The following is a 19,468-nucleotide window of genomic DNA, read 5'->3' as shown; positions in this document are numbered from 1 at the left end:
ATGCTAGTATGAGAGATACGAATGTTAGCACAAAAACTGAAGGAAACGAGATAGCTGCAATATCTCTGCACACAACGGTTAGTTCTAAGAAGTAAATCATATGTGCCATGTTGTTTCATTTAGGTTTAAAGAGTTAGGTGCTATACCCTCGGTTATGCTTTCCTGTATAGGAAATGCTAGTTCTGGAGATACGAATGTTAGCACTAAAACTGAAGGAAAGGAGATAGCTGCAAAATCTCTGCACACAATGCTTAGTTCTCAGAAGTAAATCATATGTGCCATATTTTTTCATTTAGGTTTAAAGAGTTAGGTGCTATACCCGTGGTAATGCTTTCCTATAGTGTAAATGCTAGTTTTAGACATAGGAATGTTAGCACAAAAACTGAAGGAAAGGAGATAGCTGCAAAATCTCTGCACACAATGCTTAGTTCTCAGAAGTAAATCACATGTGCCATGTTGTTTCATTTAGGTTTAAAGAGTTAGGTGCTATACCCGCGGTAATGCTATCCTATAGTGTAAATGCTAGGTTCAGATATAGGAATGTTATCACAAAAACTGAAGGAAAGGAGATAGCTGCAAAAACTGTGCACACAATGCTTAGTTCTCAGAAATAAATCATATGTGCCATGTTGTTTCATTTAGGTTTAAAGAGTTAGGTGCAATACCCTCGGTTATGCTTTCCTGTATAAGAAATGCTAGTTCTGGAGATACAAATGTTAGCACAAAAACTGAAGGAAAGCAGATAGCTGCAAAATCCCTACACACAATGCTTAGTTCTCAGAAGTAAATTATAGGTGCCATGTTGTTTCATTTAGGTTTAAAGAGTTAGGTGCTATACCCGCGGTAATGCTTTCCTACAGTGTAAATGCTAGTTTTAGACATAGGAATATTAGCACAAAAACTGAAGGAAAGGAGATAGCTAAAAAATCTCTGCACACCATGCTTAGTTCTCAGAAGTAAATCATATGTGCCATGTGGTTTCATTTACGTTTAAACACTTAGGTGCTATACCCTCGGTTATGCTTTCCTATATAGGGAATGCTAGTTTAAGAGATACGAATGTTAGCACAAAAACTGAAGGAAAGGAGATAGCTGCCAAATCTCTGCACACAATGCTTAGTTCTCAGAAGTAAATCATATGTGCCATGTTTTTTCATTTAGGTTTAAAGAGTCAGGTGCTATACCCGTGGTAATACTTTCCTATAGTGTAAATGCTAGGTTTCGACATAGGAATGTTAGCACAAAAACTGAAGGAAAGGAGATAGCTGCAAAATCTCTGCACACAATGCTTACTTCTCAGAAGTAAATCATATGTGCCATGTTGTTTCATATAGGTTTAAAGAGTTAGGGACTATACCCTCGGTTATGCTTCCCTGTATAGGAAATTGTAGTTCTGGAGATACGAACGTTAGCACAAAAACTGAAGGAAAGGAGATACCTGCAAAATCTCTGCACACAACGCTTAGTTCTCAGAAGTAAATCATATGTGCCATGTTGTTTCATTTAGGTTTAAAGAGTTAGGTGCTATACCCTCGGTTATGCTCTCCTGTACAGGAAAGGTTGGGTCTGGAGATACTAATGTTAGCACAAAAACTGAAGGAAAGGAGATAGCTGCAAAATCTCTGCACACAATGCTTACTTCTCAGAAGTAAATCATATGTGCCATGTTGTTTCATTCAGGTTTAAGAGTTAGGTGCTATACCCTCGGTTATGCTTTCCTGTATAGGACATGCTAGTTCTGGAGATACGAATGTTAGCACTAAAACTGAGGGTAAGGAGATAGCTGCATAATCTCTGCACACAATGGTTAGTTCTAAGAAGTAAATCATATGTGCCATGTTGTTTCATTTAGGTTTAAAGAGTTAGGTGCTGTACCCTCGGTTATGCTTTCCTGTATAGCAAATGCTAGTTCTGGAGATATGAATGTTAGCACTAAAACTGAAGGAAAGGAGATAGCTGCAAAATCTCTGCACACATTGCTGAGTTCTCAAAAGTAAATCATATGTGCCATGTTGTTTCATTTAGGTTTAAAGAGTTAGGTGCTATACCGAGGTAATGCTTTCCTATAGTGTAAAAGCTAGTTTTAGACATAGGAATGTTAGCACAAAAACTGAAGGAAAGGAGATAGCTGAAAAATCTCTGCACACAATGGTTAATTCTCAGAAGTAAATCATATGTACCATGTTGTTTCATTTAGGTTTAAAGAGTTAGGTGCTATACCCGCGGTAATCCTATCCTATAGTGTAAATGCTAGGTTCTGATATAGGAATGTTAGCACAAAAACTGAAGGAAAGGAGATAGCTGCAAAACCTCTGCACACAATGCTTAGTTCTCGGAAGTAAATCATATGTGCCATGTTGTTTCATTTAGGTTTAAAGAGTTAGGTGCTATACCCTCGGTTATGCTTTCCTATATAGGAAATGCTAGTTTTAGAGATACGAATGTTAGCACAAAAACTGAAGGAAAGGAGATAGCTGCAAAACCTCTGCACACAATGCTTAGTTCTCGGAAGTAAATCATATGTGCCATGTTGTTTCATTTAGGTTTAAACACTTAGCTGCTATACCCTCTGTTATGCTTTCCTATATAGGAAATGCTAGTATGAGAGATACGAATGTTAGCACAAAAACTGAAGGAAAGGAGAGAGCTGCAAAATCTCTGCACAAAATGGTTAGTTCTAAGAAGTAAATCATATGTGCCATGTTGTTTCATTTAGGTTTAAAGAGTTAGGTGCTATACCCTCGGTTATGCTTTCCTGTATAGGAAATGCTAGTTCTCGAGATATGAATGTTAGCACTAAAACTGAAGGAAAGGGGATAGCTGCAAAATCTCTGCACACAATGCTTAGTTCTCAGAATTAATCATATATGCCATGTTGTTTCATTTAGGTTTAAGGAGTTAGGTGCTATACCCGCGGTAATGCTATCCTGTAGTGTAAATGCTAGTTTCAGATATAGCAATGTTAGCACAAAAACTGAAGTAAAGGAGATAGCTGCAAAATCTCTGCACACAATGCTTAGTTCTCAGAAGTAAATAATATGTGCCATGTTATTTCATGTAGGTTTAAAGAGTTAGGTGCTATACCCTTGGTTATGCTTTACAGTATAGGAAATGCTAGTTCTAGAGATACGAAGGTTAGCACTAAAACTGAAGGAAAGGAGTTGGCTGCAAAATCTCTGCACACAATGCTTAGTTCACAGAAGTAAATAATATGTGCCATGTTATTTCATGTAGGTTTAAAGAGTTAGGTGCTATAACCTCGGTTATGCTTTACTGTATAGGAAATGCTAGTTCTGCAGATACGAATGTTAGCACTAAAACTGAAGAAAAGGAGATAGCTGCAAAATCTCTGCACACAATGCTTAGTTCTCAGAAGTAAATCATAGGTGCCATGTTGTTTCATTTAGGTTAAAAAGTTAGGTGCTTTCCCCGCGGTAATGCTTTCCTATATAGGAAATGCTAGTTTTAGAGATACGAATGTTAGCACAAAAACTGAAGGAAAGGAGATAGCTGCAAAACCTCTGCACACAATGCTTAGTTCTCGGAAGTAAATCATATGTCCCTTGTTGTTTCATTTTGGTTTAAAGACTTAGGTGCTATACCCGCGGTTATGCTTTCCTATATAGGAAATGCTAGTTTAAGAGGTACGAATGTTAGCACCAAAACTGAAGGAAAGGAGATAGCTGCAAAATCTCTGCACACAGTGCTTAGTTCTCAGGAGTAAATCATATGTGCCATGCTTTTTCATTTAGGTTTAAAGAGTTAGGTGCTATACCCGTGGTAATGCTTTCCTATAGTGTAAATGCTAGTTTTAGACATAGGAATGTTAGCACAAAAACTGAAGGAAAGGAGATAGCTGAAAAATCTCTGCACACAATGCTTAGTTTTCAGAAGGAAATCATATGTGCCATGTTGTTTCATTTAGGTTTATAGAGTGAGGTGCTATACCCTCGGTGATGCTTTCCTATATAGGAAATGCTAGTTTTAGAGATACGAATGTTAGCACAAAAACTGAAGGAAAGGAGATAGCTGCAAAACCTCTGCACACAATGCTTAGTTCTCGGAAGTAAATCATATGTGCCATGTTGTTTCATTTATGTTTAAAGACTTAGGTGCTATACCCTCGGGTATGCTTTCCTATATAGGAAATGCTAGTATGAGACATACGAATGTTAGCACAAAAACTGAAGGAAAGGAGATAGCTGCAAAATCTCTGCACACAATGGTTAGTTCTAAGAAGTAAATCATATGTGCCATGTTGTTTCATTTAGGTTAAAAGAGTTCGGTGCTATACCCTCGGTTATGCTTTCCTGTATAGGAAATGCTAGTTCTGGAGATATGAATGTTAGCACTAAAACTGAAGGAAAGGAGATAGCTGCAAAATCTCTGCACACATTGCTTAGTTCTCAGAAGTAAATCATATGTGCCATGTTGTTTCATTTAGCTTTAAAGAGTTAGGTGCTATACCCGAGGTAATGCTTTCCTATAGTGTAAAAGCTAGTTTTAGACATAGGAATGTTAGCACAAAAACTGAAGGAAAGGAGATAGCTGCAAAATCTCTGCACACAATGTTTAGTTCTCAGAAGTAAATAATATGTGCCATGTTGTTTCATTTAGGTTTAAAGAGTTAGGTGCTATACCCGCGGTAATGCTATCCTATAATGTAAATGCGAGTTTCAGATAAGGAATGTTAGCACAAAAACTGAAGGAAAGGAGATAGCTGCAAAATCTCTGCACACAATGCTTAGTTCTCAGAAGTAAATCATATTTGCCATGTTGTTTCATTTCGGTTTAAAGAGTTAGGTGCTATACCCTCGGTTATGCTTTCCTATATAGGAAATGCTAGTTTTAGAGATACGAATGTTAGCACAATAACTGAAGGAAAGGAGATAGCTGCAAAACCTCTGCACACAATGCTTAGTTCTCAGAAGTAAATCATATGTGCCATGTTGTTTCATTTATGTTTAAATAGTTAGGTGCTATACCCTCGGTTATGCTTTCCTGTATAAGAAATGCTAGTTCTGGAGATACGAATGTTAGCACAAAAACTGAAGGAAAGGAGATAGCTGCAAAATCTCTGCACACAATGCTTAGTTCTCAGAAGTAAATCATATGTGCCATGTTTTTTCAATTAGGTTTAAAGAGTTAGGTGCAATACCCGTGGTAATGCTTTCCTAAAGTGTAAATGCTAGTTTTAGACATAGGAATGTTAGCACAAAAACTGAAGGAAAGGAGATAGCTGCCAAATCTCTGCACACAATGCTTAGTTCTCAGAAGTAAATCATATGTGCCATGTTGTTTCATTTAGGTATAAAGAGTTAGGTGCTATACCCTCGGTTATGCTTTCCTGTATAAGAAATGCTAGTTCTGGAGATACAAATGTTAGCACAAAAACTGAATGAAAGCAGATAGCTGCAAAATCCCTGCACACAATGCTTAGTTCTCAGAAGTAAATTATATGTGCCATGTTGTTTCATTTAGGTTTAAAGAGTTAGGTGCTATACCGGCGGTAATGCTTTCCTATAGTGTAAAAGCTAGTTTTAGACTTAGGAATGTTAGCACAAAAACTGAAGGAAAGGAGATAGCTGAAAAATCTCTGCACACAATGCTTAGTTCTCTGAAGTAAATCATATGTGCCATGTGGTTTCATTTAGGTTTAAACACTTAGGTGCTATACCCTCGTTTATGCTTTCCTATATAGGGAATGCTAGTTTAAGAGATACGAATGTTAGCACAAAAACTGAAGGAAAGGAGATAGCTGCAAAATCTCTGCACACAATGCTTACTTCTCAGAAGTAAATCATATGTGCCATGTTGTTTCATATAGGTTTAAAGAGTTAGGTGCTATACCCTCAGTTATGCTTTCCTGTATAGGAAATTGTAGTTCTGGAGATACGAACGTTACCACAAAAACTGAAGGAAAGGAGATAGCTGCAAAATCTCTGCACACCATGCTTAGTTCTCAGAAGTAAATCATATGTGCCATGTTGTTTCATTTAGGTTTAAAGAGTTAGGTGCTATAACCTCGGTTATACTTTCCTGTATAGGAAATGCTAGTTCTGGAGATACGAATGTTAGCACAAAAACTGAAGGAAAGGAGATAGCTGCAAAATCTCTGCACACACTGCTTACTTCTCAGAAGTAAATCATATGTGCCATGTTGTTTCATTTAGGTTTAAAGAGTTAGGTGCTATACCCTCGGTTATGCTTTCCTATATAGGAAAGGCTAGTTTTAGAGATACGAATGTTAGCACAAAAACTGAAGGAAGTGAGATAGCTGCAAAACCTCTGCACACAATGCTCAGTACTCAGTCGTAAATCATATGTGCCATGTTGTTTCATTTAGGTTTAAAGAGTTAGGTGCTATACCCTCGGTTATGCTTTCCTGTATAGGAAATGCTAGTTATGGAGATACAAATGTTAGCACTAAAACTGAAGGAATGGAGATATCTGCAAAATCTCTGCACACATTGCTTAGTTCTCAGAAGTAAATCATATGTGCCATGTTGTTTCATTTAGGTTTAAAGAGTTAGGTGCTATACCCGCGGTAATGCTTTCCTATGGTGTAAAAGCTAGTTTTAGACATAGGAATGTTAGCACAAAAACTGAAGGAAAGGAGATAGCTGAAAAATCTCTGCACACAATGGTTAGTTCTCAGAAGTAAATCATATGTACCATGTTGTTTCATTTAGGTTTAAAGAGTTAGGTGCTATACCCGCGGTAATCCTATCCTATAGTGTAAATGCTAGGTTCTGATATAGGAATGTTAGCACAAAAACTGAAGGAAAGGAGATAGCTGCCAAACCTCTGCACACAATGCTTAGTTCTCAGAAGTAAATCATATGTGCCATGTTGTTTCATTTAGGTTTAAAGAGTTAGGTGCTATACCCTCGGTTATGCTTTCCTGTATAAGAAATGCTAGTTCTGGAGATACAAATGTTAACACAAAAACTGAAGGAAAGCAGATAGCTGCAAAATCTCTGCATACAATGCTTAGTTTTCAGACGTAAATCATATGTGCCATGTTGTTTCATTTAGGTTTAAAGAGTTAGGTGCTATACCCGCGGTAAAGCTTTCCTATAGTGTAAATGCTAGTTTTAGACATAGGAATGTTAGCACAAAACTGAAGGAAAGGAGATAGCTTTAAAATCTCTGCACACAATGCTTAGTTTTCAGAAGGAAATCATATGTGCCATGTTGTTTCATTTAGGTTTAAAGAGTGAGGTGCTATACCCTCGGTTATGCTTTCCTATATAGGAAATGCTAGTTTTAGAGATACGAATGTTAGCACAAAAACTAAAGGAAAGGAGATAGCTGCAAAACCTCTGCACACAATGCTTAGTTCTCAGAAGTAAATCATATGTGCCATGTTGTTTCATTTAGGTTTAAAGACTTAGGTGCTATACCCTCGTTTATGCTTTCCTATATAGGAAATGCTAGTATGAGAGATATGAATGTTAGCACAAAAACTGAAGGAAAGGAGATAGCTGCAAAATCTCTGCACACAATGCTTACTTCTCTGAAGTAAATCATATGTGCCATGTTGTTTCATTTAGGTTTAAAGAGTTAGGTGCTATACCCGTGGTAATGCTATCCTATAGTGTAAATGCTAGTTTCAGATGTAGGAATGTTAGCACAAAAACTGAAGCAAAGGAGATAGCTGCAAAATCTCTGCACAGAATGCTTAGTTCTCAGAAGTAAATCATAGGTGCCATGCTGTTTCATTTAGGTTTAAAGAGTTAGGTGCTATACCCGTGGTAATGCTTTCCCATAATGTAAATGCTAGTTTTAGACATAGGAATGTTAGCACAAAAACTGAAGGAAAGCAGATAGCTGCAAAATCTCTGCACTCAATGCTTTCTTCCCTAAAGTAAAGCACATGTGACATCCTGCTTCAAATACGTTTAAAGAGTTAGCGGCTTTACGCTCGGTTATGCTTTCCTATATAGTAAATGTTAGTTTTAGAGATAGGAAAGTTAGCACAAAAACTGAAGGAAATGAGATAGCTACAAAATCTCTACACACAATGTTTAGTTCTCAGAAGTAAATCATATGTGCCATGTTGTTTTAAAGAGTTAGGTGCTATACCCTCAGTTATGCTTTCCTATGTAGTATATGCTAGTTTTAGAGATAAGAATGTTAGCACAAAAACTGAAGGAAAGGTGATACCTGCAAAATCTCTTCACACAATGCATAGTTCTCAGAAGAAAATCATGTGTGCCATGTTGTTTCATTTAGGTTTAAAGAGTTGGCTGCTATACACTCGGTTATTTTTTGTATATAGTAAATGCCACTTTTAGAGATATGAATGTTGTCACAAAAACTGAAGGAAAGGAGATAGCTGCAAAATCTTTGCTCTCAATGCTTAGTTCTCAGAAGTAAATCATATGTGTCATGTTCTTTCATTTACTTTTAAAGAGTTAGCTGCTATACCCTCGGTTATGTTTTCCTTATAGTAAATGATAGTTTTAGACATAGGAATGTTAACACAAAAACTGAAGGAAAGTAGATCGCTGCAAAATCTCTGCACACAATGCTTAGTTCTCAGAAGTAAATCATATGTGCCATGTTGTTTCACTTAGGTTTAAAGAGTTAGCTGCTATACCCTCGTTTATGCTTTCCTCTATAGTAAAGGCTGGTTTTAGGGAAAGGAATGCTAGCCCAAAAACTGAAGGAAAGGCGATAGCTGCAAAATCTCTGCACAGAATGCTTACTTCTCATAAGTAAATCATATGTGTCATGTTGCTTCATTTACGTTTAAAGAGTTTCCTGCTATACCCTCGGTTATGATTTCCTATATAGAAAATGCTAGTTTTAGAGATAGGAATGCTAGCACAAAAACTGAAGGAAAGGTGATAGCTGCAAAATCTCTGCACATAATGATTAGTTCTCAAAAGTAAATCATATGTGTCATGTTTTTTCATTTAGGTTTAAAGAGTTAGCTGCTACATCCTCGGTTATGCTTTCCTATATAGTAAAGGCTAGTTTTAGGGATAGGAATGCTAGCACAAAGACTGAAGGAAAGGACATAGCTGCAAAATCTCTGCACACAATGCTTAGTTCTCAGAAGTAAATCATATGTGCCATGTTGTTTCATTTAGTTTTAAGGAGTTAGCTGCTATACCCTTGGTTAAGCTTTCCTATATAGTAAATGCTAGTTTTCGAGATAGGAATGTTAGCACAAAAACTGAAGGAAAGGAGATAGCTGCAAAATATCTCCACACAATGCTTAGTTCTAAGAAGTAAAGCATATGTGTCATGGTGTTTCATTTAGGTTAAAAGAGTTAGCTGCTATTCCCCCGGTTTTGCTTTCCTATATTGTAAGTGCTTGTTTTTTCATAGGCATATTAGCACAAAAACTGAAGGAAAGGGGATAGCCACAAAATCTCTGCAGTCAATGCTTAGTTCCCTAAAGTAAAGCTCATGTGACATCCTCTTTCAAGTAGGTTTAAAGAGTTGGCTGTTATACCCTCAGTTATGCTTTCCTATATAGTAAATGCTGGTTTTAGAGATAGGAAAGTTAGCACAATCCTGAAGGAAAGGAGATAGCTGCAAAATCTCTGCACACAATGCTTAGTTCTCATTAGTAAATCATATGTGCCATGTTGTTTCATTTCGGTTTAAAGAGTTAGCTGCTATACCCTCGGTTATGCTTTCCTATATACAAAATTCTAGTTTTAGAAATCGGACTGTTAGCACAAAAACTCAAGGAAAGGAGATAACTGCAAAATCTCTGCACACAATGCTTAGTTCTCAGAAGTAAATGATATGTACCATGCTTTTTCAGTAGGTTTAAAGACTTAGCTGCTATATCCTCGGTTATGCTTTCGTATATAGCAAATGCTAGTTTTAGATTTAGGAATGTTTGCACAAAAACTGACGGAAAGGAGATAGCTGCAAAATCTCCACACACAATGCTTAGATCTTAGAAGTAAATCATATGTGCCATGTTGTTTCATATAGGTTTATAGAATTAGCTGCTATACCAGCAGTTATGGTTTCCTATATAGTAAAGGCTATTTTTAGAGATAGAAATGTTAGCACAAAAACTGAAGGAAAGGAGATAGCCACAAAATCTCTGAACTCAATGCTTAGTTCTCAGAAGTAAATCATATGTACCATTCTTTTACAGGTAGGTTGAAAGAGTTAGCTGCTATACCCCCGGTTATGCTTTCCTTTAGTGTAAATGCTAGTTTTAGAGATGGGAATGTTACCACAAAAACTGAAGGAAAGGAGATAGCTGCAAAATCTCTGCACACAATGCTTAGTTCTCAGAAGTATATCATATGTACTTAGTTGTTTCATTTAGGTTTAAAGAGTTAGCTGCTATACCCTTGGTTATGCTTTCCTTTATAGTAAATGCTAGTTTTAGCGATAGGAATGTTAGCAGAAAAACTGAAGGAAAGGAGACAGGTGCAAAATCTCTGCACACAATGCTTAGTTCTCAGAAGGAAATCATATGTACCATGCTTTTTCATGTAGGTTTAAAGAGATAGCTGCTATACCCTCGGTTATGCTTTCCTATATAGTAAATGGTAGTTTTACAGATAGGAATGTTAGCACAAAACTGAAGGAAAGGAGATAGCTGCAAAATCTTTGCACACAATGCTTAATTCTCAGAAATAAATCATATGTGCCATGTTGCTTCATTTAGGTTTAAAGAGTTATCTGCTATGCCCTCGGTTATGCTTTCCTATATAGTAAATGCTAGTTTTAGAGATTGGAATGTTAACAGAAAAACTGACGGAAAGGAGATACCTGCAAATTCTCTGCACATAATGCTTAGTTCTCAGAAGTAAATCATATGAACCATGCTTTTTCAGGTAGGTTTAAAGAGTTAGCTGCTATACCCCCGGTTTATCTTTCCCATAGTGTAAATGCTAGTGTTAGAGATATTCATATTATCACAGAAACTGAAGGAAGGAGATAGCCACAAAATCTCTGCACTCAATGCTTAGTTCCCTAAGGTACAGCACATGTGCTATCCTCTTCCAGGTAGGTTTAAAGAGTTAGCTGCTCTACCCCCGGTATGCTTTCTTATATAGTAAATGCTAGTTTTGGAGATTGGCATGTTAGAACAAAAACTGAAGGAAAGGAGATAGCCACAAAATCTCTGCACACAATGCTTAGTTCCCAGAAGTAAATCATATGTACCATGTTCTTTCATTTAAGTTTCAAGAGTTAGCTACTATTCCACCAGTTAAGCTTTCATATATAGTAAATGCTAGTTTTAGAGATAGGAATGTTAGCATCAAAACTGAAGGAAAGGAGTTAGCTGCAAAATCTCTGCACACAATGCTAGTTCCCAAAAGTAAAGCACATGTGCCATCCTCTTTCAAGTAGGTTTAAAGAGTTAGCTGCTATACCCCCTGTTATGCTTTCATATACAGTAAATGCTAGTTTTAGAGATAGGAATGTTACCACAAAATCTGAAGGAAAGGAGATAGCCAGAAAACCTCTTCATACAAAGCTTAGTTCATAGAAGTAAAGCAAATGTGCCATGCTTTTTCACGTAGGTTTAAAGAGTTTGCTTCTATACCCCAGGTTATGCTTTCATATAGTGTAAAGTCTAGGTTTTCAGATAGGCAAGTTAGCGTAAAAACTGAAGGAAAGGAGGTATCAGCAAAATCTCTGCACATCCTTCTTCGTTCACAGTAGTAAAGCGTATGTGCCATACTCGTTCTACTAATTATAAAGAGTTAGCTGCTACAGCCCCAGGTTATGCCTGCATATAGAATAAAGGCTAGTTTTTGAGATAGGCATGTTAGCACAAAAACTGAAGGACAGCAGATAGCAGCAAAATCTCTGCACACCCTGGTTAGTTATCAGAAGTAAAGCAAATGTGGCATGCTCATTCAAGTAACTTTAAAGTTTATGCTGCTATAGCCCCAGGTTATTTATATCCTATAGAATAAAGGCTTGATTTGGAGATAGGCAAGTTAGCACAGAACTGAAGGAAATTAGATAGTAGCAAAATCTATGCTCAACCTGCCTAATTCACAGAAGTAAAGCACATGTGCCATGCTCATTCAAGTAGTTTTAAAGTGTAAGGTGCTAGAGCCCCAGGATATCCTTGCATATAGAATAAAGGCTGGTTTTATAGATAGGCTAAAAACACAAAAACTGAAGGAAAACAGATAGCAGCAAAATCTCTGCACAACCTCCTTACTTCACAGAAGTAAAGCACATGTGCCATGTTCATTCAAGTAGGTTTAAAGTGTAAGCTGCTACAGCCCCAGTTTATGCTTGCATATAGAATAAAGGCTAGTTTTAGATAGAGGCAATTTAGCACAAAAACTAAAGGAAAGCCAACAGCAGCAAAATCTCTGCACACCCTGCTTAGTTCACAGGAGTAAAGCAAAAATGCCATGCTGATTCAAGTAGGTTTAAAGAGTAAGCTGCTAGAGCCCCAGGTTATGCTTGCATATAGAATAAAGGCTAGTTTCAGAGAGAGGCAATTTAGCACAAAAACTAAAGGAAAGCAGATAGCAGCAAAATCTCTGCACACCCTGCTTAGCTCACAGAAGTAAAACAAAAATGCCATGCTCATTCAAGTAAGTTTAAAGAGTAAGCTGCTACAGCCCCATGTTAGCCTTCCCTGTAGAATAAAGGCTGGTTTTAGAGATAGGCAAAAACACCAAAGGTGAAGGAAAGCAGATAGCAGCAAAGTCTCTGCACACCCTGCTTAGGTCTCAGAAGTAAAGCAAAAATGCCATGCTCATTCAAGTAGGTTTAAAGAGGAAGCTGCTACAGCCCCAGATTATGCTTGCATATAGAATAAAGGCTAATTTTAGAGATAGGCCAAAAACACAAAAACGGAAGGAAAGCAGACAGCAGCAAAATCTCTGCACACCCTGCTTAGTTCACAGAAGTAAAGCACATGTGCCATGCTCATTCAAGTAGTTTTAAAGATTAAGCTGCTACAGTCCCAGGTTATGCTTCCTATAGAATCAATGCTAGTTTTAGAGATAGGCAAGTTCGCACAAAAACTGAAGGAAAGCAGATAGCAGCAAAGTCTCTGCACACCCTGCTTAGTTCAAAGAAGTAAAGCAAATGTGCCAAGCTCATTCAAGTAGCTTTAAAGATTAAGCTGCTACAGACCCAGATTATGCTTGCATATAGAATAAAGGCTGGTTTTAGAGATAGGCCAAAAACACAAAAACTGAAGGAAAGCAGATATCAGCAAAATCTCTGCACACCCTGCTTAGTTCACAGAAGTAGATCACAAATGCCATGCTCTTTCATGGAGCTTTAAAGAGAAAGCTGCTACAGGCCCAGGTACTTCCTGCTTATAGAGAATGGGTTAGTTTCAGGGATAGGCCCACTAGGCACTAAAATTGAGTGAAAACAGATAGCAAGAAAATCTCTTCACATCTGGCTTAGTTCACATAAATAAAGCAGACATGCCATGGTCTTTCAGCTGGGTTTAAAGGGTTAGTTGCCACTGTCCAGGTCATACTTGGGAATAGAGATAGCCTTCCTTTCAGGGATAGACCAAGCTGGCACTGAAAGTGAATGAAAGCAGAGAGTAGGGAAATCTCTGCACATCTTGCTTTTTTTTGCAGAAGTAAAGCAGATGTACCACCGTCATACACCTAGGAATTTAGAGCAAGCTGATATTGACTCAGGACTTCAGAGAGCCTTTGTCTCTGGAAACAGTTTTCTCTCTGTGTGAAAACAGCATTCTGTTTAAGTAGCAGTGTAAGTTGGTAAAAGCCTTAGCTGTTTACCAAATGTGTACCTAATGCACTAGTGTTTCGGCCCCAGCACTAAGTGGGAAGAGTGAGAAAATTGTGAGTGTAGATAAGAGCCCAGAAGGAGCAGGTCTAAAATCCCCTGTGGTATAGGATGAGAATGGTTAAACACATTACATTTCACTGGGAAGGAGGATCCAGCAGAAGGCCTGATTGCTTGGTGAAGAAAACGTTTTGCTGTCAAGGAGTACTGCATTTCCTATGAAGGGAATGTTCAATTCTTGCATCTCATTCTGGTATCTCAGCCATATATGCAGACATTGTGCCTGAGGAAAAAAGCTCATAGAGAGCAAAGAGGTGTGTTTCCTTCATAGTTCTTCAAGGTAAAACACAAGGAACTCGAGCCTAGAACTAAGTTTAAACAGTGGGCTAAGATTGAATTGCAGGTTCATGTTATGATAGGTTTATATAGGGTAGAGCAGTAAGGATTTGGAAAGGGGTATGCAAGTGGTTAAAGACAATCCTGACACAAAAACTGAAGGAAAGCAGATAGCAGGAAAATCTCTGCACACCCTGCTTAGTTAACAGAAGTAAAGTACATGTGCCATGCTCATTCAAGTAGGTTTAAAGAGTAAGCTGCTACAGGCCCAGGTCATTCTTGCATATGAAGAATGGGTTAGTTCCAGGGATAGGCCAAGCAGGCACTAAAAGTGAATGAAAGCAGATAGCAAGAAAATCTCTGCACATCTTGCTTATTTCCCAGAAGTAAAGCACATGCGCCATGGTCATTCAAGTAGGTTTAAAGAGTAAGCTGCTACAGCTCCAGGTCATTCTGCAATATAGAGAAAGTGTTAGTTTTAGTGATAGAAAAGCTGGCACAAAAACTGAAGCAAAGCAGATAGCAGCAAAATCTCTGCACACACTGCTTATTACACAGAAGTAAAGCATATGTGCCATGCTCATTCAAGTAGGTTTAAAGAGTAAGCTGCGACAGCCCCAGGTCATGCTTGCATAAGAATAAAGGCGAATTTTAGAGATAGGCTAAGGTAGCACAAAAACTGAAGGAAGCCAGATAGCAGCAAAATCTCTGCACACCCTGCTTAGTTCACAGAAGTAAAGCACACGTGCCATGCTCATTCAAGTAGGTTTAAAGAGACAGCTGATTCTGCCCCAGGTCTTGGGTGCAGTTAGGGTGCACTTTGTATTGTCTCCCTGGGTGAGGAATACTGACTTTGGGGTTCATTTTATGCTAGGTTTAGATAAGGTAGTGTGGCAGAGATATGGATAAGGCTATACTTGGGGATAGAGATAGGGGTAGTTTTAGGAATAGGCAAAGCTGGCACTAAATGTGAATGAAAGTAGATAGCATGGAAATCTCTTCACACCTTGCTTAATTTGCAGAAGTAAGTCTCATGTTCCATGATTGTACAACCAGTATTAAAGAGCAAGCTAACATTGTCCCAGGACTTGGGTGAGGCATATCCTCTAGAAACGGTTTTATCTCTTGGTGAAAACAGGCTTCTGTTTTGGTATCAGGGTAAGTCGTGGAAATCCTTTGCAGTTTACCACATGTGTACCTTGTTTAGTTCCCAAAACTAATGCACTAGCGATTCAGTCCAAGCACTCAGAGGGAATAGTGAGATCGATGTGACTGTAGTTAAGAGCCCACAGGGTGCAGGCAAAAAATCCCATGTGGTATGAAAGGACAGCATTAAAACACATTACATTTCAATGGGAATGAGGATCCAGGAGAGTGACTGATTGCTTTGTATAGAAAACACCTTGCTGTCAAGGAGTACTCCATGCCTATGGAAAGTTAAATTCTTACACCTCATTCTGGTATCTCAGCCATATATACAGACATTGTGACAGAGATGGAAAGCCCATAGACAGCAAAGAGTTGCATTTCCTTAATAGTTATTAAAAGTAAAACACAAGGAACTCGATCATAGAACTCAGTTTAAAGAGTGGGCTAAGATTGACTTCGTGGTTCGGGTTATGCTAAGTTTAGACATGGTACAGCGAAAGGATATGTTATAGATATAATTGAGGATAGAGACAGGGTTAGTTTTAGAGACAGGCATAGCTGGCAATAAAAGTGAATGAAAGAATATAACAGGGAAATCTCTTCCAATGTTGCTTAGTTCACAGATGTAAAGTATATGTTCCATGGTCATACAAAGAAGATTAATTAGCAAGCTAATATTCCTGCAGGTCTTTGGTGAGGCTCAGGTTCTATATACAGTTTCCTCTCTGGGTTAAGTTAAGGCTTGGCTTCTGCTTAGGTCTCTGTGTAAATGTTGGAAAACCCTTATCAGTTTACCAAATGTGTACCTTGCTTTGACCCTTGCATTTTGGTTATATCATTATTTTTGAAGTGTGAGTTCAATATGATTGTAGGTAAGAGCTTACACATAGCAGGCAAAAGTCCCATGTACTACCTAAAGGGCAATGTTAGCACACATTACATTTCAATGTGGATGAGGTTTCAGTATTGTGCCTGGTTCCTTTATAGAAAAATCGCATTGCTGTTAATGAGACCTGTTTACTGCATTCTTATTGAAAGCCAGTCAATTATTTACTTCTCATTCTGGTATCTCAGTCATATATACACAAATTGTGTAAGTGAGGAAAATCCCATTGATTGCAAAGAATTGAGTACTGCATATTTCTGAAATGGAAACACAAGTTACTCGATCATTGAACTAAGTTTAAAGAGTATGGTAAGTGTGATTTTGAGTTCATGTCATGTTAGTGTCAGGAATATGGATATGAATATGCTTAGGAGTATAGATTGGCTTAGTCATAGGGCTAGGCTTAGCTGGCAGTATAATTGAAAGAAAGCACATAGAAGGGAAATCTCTGCATATGCTTCTTAACTCACAGAAATAAAGTATATGTACCACTGTCATAGAACTAAGATAAAAGAGTGAGCTAATATTGTCCCAGGACGTGTGTTAGGCTTAGGTCTAAATCTAGCTAGGTTTCTTTCTAGGTGCAGATTTAGCTTCCGTTTAAGTGCCAGTGTAAGTGATAGAAAACCTTTAGCAGTTAACCAAATGTGTACATCCCTTCATTCCCAAACCTAATACCCTAGCAATTCGGTCCTAGCACTAAGTTTGAAGTGTGAGTTCAGTTTGATTGTAGCTAAGAGCCTACATGCAGCAGGCAAAAAATCTCATGTACTATGAAAAGGCAATGTGAAAATACATTTCAATGTGGTAGAGTTTCCAGTATATTGTCAGTTTCCTGCAAAGAGAAAACACACTGCTGTCAATCAGACATGTTTCCTGCATTCCTATTGAAAATAAATTAATTACATGCAACTCATTGTGATATCTCAGTTATATAAATGCAAGTTGTATAAGTGAGGAAAAGCCCATGGATGGCAAAGTGAATACTGCATAGTTCTCAAAAGTAAAGCACAGGGTACTTGAGCATAGAACTACGTTTAAAGAGTGTGCTAAGCTTGACTTTAGAGTTCCTGTTATGGTAGGCTTAGTTATGGGTTAGGGGCAGGGATATGCATATGGATATGCTTAGGGATAGAGATAGTTAGTTAGGAATAGGCTTAGCTGGTACTATAAGTGAATGAATGCACATAGCAGGGACATCTCTGCATATGCTGCTTAGCTCACAGAAATAAAGCACATGTGCCATTGTCATTGAACTAAGATTAAAGAGTGAGGTCTATAGACCCAATTCTTGGATGAAGCCTACAGTCCAGATCTTGTTTTCTCTTTAGTTGAAGAATAGACTTCTCTTTAGGAGTCAGTGTCAGTGAGAGGAAACCCTTAGCAGTTAACCCAATGTGTACCCTGCTTAGTTCCCAAAACTATGGCCCTTGCAATTCAGTCCTTGCATAAGTTTGAAGAGTGACTTCAGTATGATTGTAGTTTTTTTTATTTTTTTATTATTGATTCTGTAAAAATATTACATTAAAAAAAATATGAGGACCCATTCAACCCCACCACCCCCACCCCACCACTCCCCCCCAGCAACACTCATTACCATCATCATGACACATCCATTGCATTTGGTAAGTACATCTCTGGGCACCTCTGCACCTCATGGTCAATGGTCCACATCATGGCCCATACTCTCCCCCATTCCATCCAGTGGGCCCTGTGAGGATTTACAATGTCTGGTGATTGCCCCTGAAGCACCATCCAGGGCAGCTCCAAGTCCCAAAGACGCCTCTACATCTCGTCTCTTCCTGCCATTCCCCATACCCACTAGCCACCATGTCCACTTTTCCCACTCCAATGCCACCTTTTCTCTGTGGACATTGGATTGGTTGTGTCCATTGCACCTCTATGTCAAGAGGAGGCTCAGATTCCACATGGATACTGGATGCAATCCTCCCGCTTTCAGTTGTAGGCACTCTAGGGTCCATGGTGTGGTGGTTGTCCTTCTTCAACTCCATCTTAGCTGAGTGAGATGAGTCCAATAAATCAGATTGTAGGTGCTGGAGTCTGTTGAGGCTCAGGGCTTGGCTATCACATTGTCAGTCCAGAGATTCAGATCCCCTAAATATATCTTAAACCCCAACACCAACTACAACTCCAGCACAGTAAAGAACCTACACACAGCAGGCAAAAAAACAAAACAAAACAAAAAAAACCATGTACTTCAAAAAGGGTAATGTTTTTTTTTCTCAAGTTTTTAGGTTTTTATTGAAGTGTATTTTTAAATTCTTAATTATTCTTTATATTTTCAATTATTAAATGTACAAAATAAAGTTTAAAAAAAATAAAGTTTTCAGGACTTGACCATGTTGTCACATGTCAATATTTCATTCCCTCTTAAGGTTGAGTAAAACCATTGTATGGGAATACCACATTTCACATATCCATTCACATGTTGATGGCCACTTGGGTTGAGTCCAAGTTTTGGCAATAATGAATAATACCGCTATGAACACTGGTGTGCATAAATGTGTTCCTGTCCCTACTTTTCTTCTTCTGGGCATATGCCAGAAGTGAGAATGCTGATCCTATGGCAACTGTACAGTTATCTTCCTTAGGAACTGCAACACCATCCTCCACAGAGGCTGCTCCATTTCTACAATCCCACCAGCAGGTATGATGGTTACCTTTCCATCACATCCTCTCCAGTACTCGTAGTTTTCTGATTTATTTTCTATTTTTTAAATCATTGTACTTGGTTTTGGTTTTCTGGTTTTTGATAGTACAACACTAATAGGTATAAGATGGTATCTCACTGTACTCTTGATTAGCATTTCCCTAATAGCTAATGATGTAGAGCATCTTTTCATGTGCTTTTTAGCCATTTGTATGTATCTCCTCTTTGGAAAACTGTCTATTCAAATCTCTTGCCCATTTTTAAAAAACAGGTTACCTTTTAATTCTTTTTTTTGTTGTTGTTGTTGACACACATTACTTTTGAATGTGGATGAGGTTCCAGTATCATGCCTGGTTACTTAAGAGAGAAGGCATATTGCTGTCAATGAGACATGTTTACTGCATTCCTATTGAAAGTCTGTTAATTACATCTCATTCTGGTATCTCAGTCATATATACACAAGATGTGTAAGTGAGAAAAAGCCCATAGGTGGCAAAGAAGTGTGTGTACTGCATAGTTATGAAAAGTAAAGCACAAATTACTCGAGCATAGAACTAAGATTAAAGAATGAAGTAAGACTGATTTTTGAGATCCTGTTATGCTAAGGTCAGGGATATGGATATGGATATGCTTAGGGGTATAGATTGAATTAGTGGTAGGGATAGGCTTAGCTGGCACTATAATTGAAA

Source organism: Dasypus novemcinctus, chromosome 17 (assembly GCF_030445035.2).
Source record: "Dasypus novemcinctus isolate mDasNov1 chromosome 17, mDasNov1.1.hap2, whole genome shotgun sequence".
NCBI lineage: Eukaryota > Metazoa > Chordata > Mammalia > Cingulata > Dasypodidae > Dasypus > Dasypus novemcinctus.
The sequence above is the reverse complement of the archived record's forward strand: the minus strand, read 5'-3'. Positions refer to the sequence as shown.